The following is a 5824-nucleotide window of genomic DNA, read 5'->3' on the forward strand; positions in this document are numbered from 1 at the left end:
GCGGGGTGGGGTTGGGGGAGGAGGTGGAAAACCCGAGCTGGGCTATTGTATCAATTAAGAAAAGGCAGTCCGTCCCGGGACGCGGTCTCTCGGCTCTGGAGTTGCTGTTAGGGGAAGAGAGGGGGAAAAAAGAAAGGAAGGCAAAAGGAATGAAAGAGGGGGAAAAACAGGAGGCAGGATTTCAGGGCTGGTGGTTTTAAAAGCTTCTCTCAATGTGAATTTGAGTCCAAAGCGAGGCGATGCGTGTGTTTATATAGAGGCGGGAGGCTGCGCTGTGGGCGCCCAGCCAGCAAACCCCCCCCCAACCCGCGCGCTCACAAAGCCGGAGGCGTGGTGAGAGGCCGGGCCCGCGGCCGGAGCTGTAGAGTGCAGCCCGGCCTCCCGCCCCGCCCCGGCCGCCCGCCGCCCGCAGCCCGCCCGGGACCCACTTGTAGCCGCCGCAGGATCAAACTCAGTTCACCTCTCGCCTCCTCTTCTTTCTCGCCGGCGTCTCGCTGAGCCCAGCGCCTACAGACGGACGAGATGAGACACACGCGCGCGCACCTACGCGCACACACACACAAACACATACACGCGCACACACACACACACCACACACACCTCCGCACACACACGGTGCGCACTCGCTTAGTGCCTGCTTGGCTTCTAGGCTCCTTCCCTTCCTCTTTTCCTCCTCAGGTCAGCGGCCTCCTCCTCCAGCTCCCAGCAGTCCCTCCTGGGCCGGAGCCCCAGCAGCGGAGGTCCGGCCTGACTGCTCCCACGACTGGGAGGCGCCCAAAGCCCTCGAACCTGTGCCTAGGGTCCCGAGCTTCCAACCCGCGGGATCTTGCTGGCTCCTATCTCCAGGGACCCCTCAGTTACTAGTTCCAATCCCCCTAAGCCAAATCCCCCATTCCCGATCCCTACATCCTCACACCTCCGATGCTAAGGTCCGCCCCCCCCACCCCCGCCATATGTCTCTTACCCTACAGAACCTGGAGGTTCCCCAGTCCCCGTCAGCGTCCCAGGCTGCTGACTCTGCAGCCCCTCCTCTCCGGCATGTAGGGAGCCCCTTCCCCTGCTTTTGTAGTCCCCATCCACCGCCCGCAGCGTCGGGGAACCCCGATGCTGGTCCAGCAAGTGTCCTGCACGGGGACAAACGCGGCGGCCCCGGTACCCAGAGGCGGGAGAAGACGGGCACAAACGTTCATTGATACAAATTAGTAAATAAACGTGCCGGGTGAGCACGGCCACCTTCTCAGCGCTGGCAGTAGAGGGCCCGGCGCGCGTGCTTGTGTACGGTGTGCGTGTGGCCCGGGGCCGCACCTGTGTGTTCGCGCGCGTGGCCTTGCGTCGGCCCGAAGTCTGAGGAGCAAGGTGGCATGTCTGTGGGTTTGTGTATTCTTTCTAGAGCCGTGAGTGTGTCTGCGCATCCGTGCATCTGTCATCTGGCCTCTCCTCCTGCGAGTCTGTGTTAACGTGGAGCTTCGCACAGCAACCCCGGCACTGGTCTAGCTAGTGCCTGCCTCTCCCTCTCGCATGCATCCTGCTTCCCTCAGTCCCCTTGGCTCTGGCGTTCACTCTCGCACTCCGGAACCAGAGTCGATATCCCATCTTTCGTTTAGAGTAGTGTGTGTGTTAACGATACTAGACTTCCCTTTGAACACTTTGCCTGCACCCGTACGAGTTATGCATTAGAGTTCACGAGACAAGAATGCGTGTGAGCGTCTAAGGTGCGCGCAGATGTGTTGTCCCTCCCTGGGTGAGCGCTTCCGAGGCTGGTGTAGCAAGAGATCTAAACGCTGGTCTAGCTCCTAGTGCTAGGTCACCTCGGCTTCACTCTCTGCCCTGGAACCCCACCTGGTGGGCAGTTGTAGTACTACAGATTCGGGGAAACAATTCCCTCTTCCCCCTTTCCGCACTCGCCCTTCCTAGTGGGAGATAGGTCCAAAGGGCCCAGTTGTAGGTTCCGAAGCACCCCGCGCCTGTTGTCAGTGCCCTCAGACTTCCACCCCAGGATGCTCGGGGCCGGACGCTCACGAAAGCCCTGTCAGGACCACTGTGGTCCCGAAATAGGGAGCTAGGAAGCATTCTCGGAGCACGGTAGTTTCACAAAACAGTCACATCTGAACAGGGCACATCAAAGTGCCAGAGCCACTCCACACCCTATCTGAGGATGAGGCTAACATAAAATGGGGTTGGGGGAGATTGTTGAGGCCTTGCTGGCTTGAAGAGCTCTAAGAATCTAGCCTGACCCTCAGACACAGCACTGGCCACAAGGTGGTGAAATGGGCAAGATAACCCAGGAAAACCCACCTGTGGAAATCTCCATCTCCTAAAGGACAGACACACACACAGCTTTATAGAAATGCAGATAGATGCACAGGTTGATACTGAGCACACACACACATACACACAAAGGATCATTGTCACAGTCAGAAAACACCCAAGACCTTCCAGCCACCAACCCAAGAGACCACGGGAGGTTTCTGCGGTGTGGGGATCACAGCCCCAGAAGTCCCCCAACACACCAGTTGCCTTCCTCCCATCTCCTTACTCCTGGGTGGGGGTGGCTTTTGTGCCCTTTTGTCCTCCACTGCCCACCCTCTTTTCCCGTTCAGGTATAGAGGAGGAGTTGGGAGGGACGTGGGGGAGAAATTCTGAGTCCTTACACCCTGTGCCAAGTGGGATCCTGGGGAAAGTCTGCAGGGATGGCACAGTCCCACAGCAATAGTCGCTGGATTTCCTAATTAGAACCACCTCTCTACTCAAATCTCACAAAGTACTTCGTAAAGATGAAAAGGAGAGCATGGTACTCCACTCCAAGACTTCCTGGAGGTGCTGTGGAGAGTGGGGGTGCTGAGGCCGTGGACAGGCTTGTGAAGAGGGTGGCTAAGATACAGAAAGCTCGGCAACTGTCTTTGCCAGTCAGATTCCATCAGAGGACTTTCTTTCATTAACCTCAGATGGACTTCTGACTCTGATCCCAGACAGAGCCCTGCTCCAAACCTCAGTCTAGCCTGTAACCCTGACCTAAAACAGACCCCTGAGCCAAATCCCAGAATGATCCTTAATCCTGGTCAAAGATTGACCCTGTCTCCAAGCCCAGACTGAATGCCAGTACTACCAAGTGTCGCTTTGGCCATGAAAGTGTGACTGGCCCCTTGTAGACTGCCCCAAAGCTGGGGCACAGCTCCACCCCTGAGGTGCTGGGCACACAAGTGTATTCCAGGGGAGAATATTTGTCTCATTCTAGCCTTGGGATGATAAGCCTGTTGGCTAATGGTCATTCCTCTCCCTCCGGGCTGGATTGTAGGAACTCCCAGACTGCTGCCCCTACCACACACACACACACACACACACACACACACACCCCCCTCTTTCCCATGGGCCCAGGGCATACCCCGAGGCTTCAGCTATTGCCTGCAGTGCTGCAGTTCAGGGCCTGAGTCACACGACCCTGTAGCCTTTCTGGCACTTTGAAATCAGTCAGAGCAGCCTGGGACATAAGTAAGGAGATGCTAGTTCAAGTGGAGCTCTGCCTGGTGACATTTGCGGTCTTTGGCAGAAAGGGCCTGGGAAATACAGAAGGTAGGCCTCAGGCACTCAGGAATATGCAGGCAAGGGGCAAGCACAGCCTCTGCACCTATTTCCCTAGCTCAGAAAACTCCACATACAGGGGCAGGTCTGCCTAAAGTCCTGCTGCTCACAAAGACACAAAGCTGCACAGGGGTGTTGTCTGCCCTGGACTTGCTACACCCAAGGGAATGAAGGCATTACCCCTTACAAGTCGCTTACATGCATGCAGTCCTGTATAGCCAGTAATTCTCTTCTACAGCTATTATTTTACTTCAGTGAGATAAAATAGTGAAATAATACTATTTTTAGATATTAGATATACATGTTACTTTTTGTATTGATGAGAAAACAGAGGGCCAGAGTCCCTCAATGCCCACTCCCGCCACACACACACACACACACACACACACACACATTGTATTGTCCTGTTTCCCCTCCCACCACACCAGCACACATCTCCAGGAGCCATGAGATCCTGTCCATACGGCAGCTTCCTCTTTGTTTAATGTCCATGCTCTGACAACTAAAGCCGACAACAGAGGGAGCTGTCAATTTTATGCTCAATTTTGTATAGTTTTGGCCCTGAATTTTTTCAGTTGATGCTAATTTGCTTTCTTTTCCCTAAAACCATTTCTAATTCCTCCAACCGGAGCCAAACAGAAAGGGGGAAATTGTCCAGGATCAAGGTGACCACTTGGCCCTACTGGCCAGGGACTCCAGAGGCAAACACACCAGGAGGCAGCGAGCAGGAAGCAGGGCTGTGTGTTCAGGGACCAGCAGGGTTTGCTAAAGTCCTCCCAGCCTCTGGCCTGCACCTTCGGCCGTCTAGCCTGAGGGACAAAGCGCAGCATTTCGCCTCAGGGAGCTCTTTGCTCTTAGACCTGTTCTGGCTTGCTGGCACGAAGGAGTCCTTGGAAAACTCAGCTCTCGGCTCCTTCTCATTCTTCCCAGGGTCTCGGGCTGGCTCCCTTCTGTTCTAAGTCTTCTTGGTACACTGCCTGACAGTGGCGGGGCCCTTTGCCTGTGAGATCCCAAGTCCCATGGGGAAACGACATTTCTGAGGGGCTGTGGAGGAGAGGGACCTGGGGGGCAGGTCCTGCCCAGACCCTTCTCCGGACCCAGAGCAGAAACTGCGACTCTGGTGGGTCAGGGATGCCCCTTTCCCCTGGAACCCAGCTTGCGGCCCCAGGTATTCTTCCCGAGGCCTAGGTGCCTACCCTTCTCCCACTTTGTGCCCTCCCTCCAGAGCCAGCACCACAAGATCAGCAGCCCTCGTCCAGTGCCCAGTCCTCAAGGGCAGCTTAGAGGGCGCTCCCTGCCTGTGCCCTGGCTGTTCTGAGGGGCTGGGATCCCTGCTGTCCAGGCTGGGCGGGGGTGGGGGTGTATGGTGGCACTCAACCCAGCTCGGCTTGGAAATCAACACGGTACCAGGCATTCTGCCTTTCTAGAGCCTGTAGGGGCTAAACTCTCCTTCTCCCCCAACCCCTTGCAGCTTTGAGGGCTCTGAGGCTGTGTAGAGAATGCACTGACCCCTCGAAAGCCACTGCCTGCCAGAAGCCCAGCCAGCCCACCCGCCCCTTGGAGAGACCATCCTGCCGTTTCAGTGCTGCCGAAGCAGAGCGCAGTTCTGCGTTCTGTGCGTTTATTTCTTAAAGGCTGCCTTCTTCTCCTTCTTTCTTCCTTAGTGCCACTTGCTCCCACCCCACCCCCAGGTATCTTCAGATTTTGATTTTCATTTTGTTTTATAGATAGCAACCACTATACAGCCATCTCTACCTGGCAGAGCCAGATGTCGGCACAGCCTGGCCCCTCACTCCCAGCCCCTCGGAGAGGAACAGCGAGGAGGGAGCCCCCATCCACTCCCCTGCAGCCCTCTAGGAAGGGGGTGGCCTTTGGGAAAGAACTTTGCTTCTTTTTCCTTTGCCTGAATATGTACCAAGCCTCACGTCATACCTCATCTCAGAAATCTCAGCTTCAGAGACTTGCCTCAAAAGGAATTTTCAAAAAGAAGTGGAAATACCCCCATCGTCCCCTGTCAGAGCCCCCAACTCAGTCCTTTTCCTCCCACCCCACACCCAACCCCAGCAAAAGCAATCCAAAAAAGGACTTGCCAATGGAGAGGACGGATAGGTGCGAGGAACGCAGCTGACAGCTGTGTCCAAATCGGCACTGCCTGGAGAAGAGTAGCCTGCTCGGTGGCAATGGGACACCGGCAGTGCCCCAAGCTGGCTGTGGCTGGCAGCGACACTGCCGCAGTGATGGCGTT

Source organism: Mandrillus leucophaeus, unplaced genomic scaffold, assembly GCF_000951045.1.
Source record: "Mandrillus leucophaeus isolate KB7577 unplaced genomic scaffold, Mleu.le_1.0 Scaffold216, whole genome shotgun sequence".
NCBI classification, from domain to species: Eukaryota; Metazoa; Chordata; class Mammalia; order Primates; family Cercopithecidae; genus Mandrillus; species Mandrillus leucophaeus.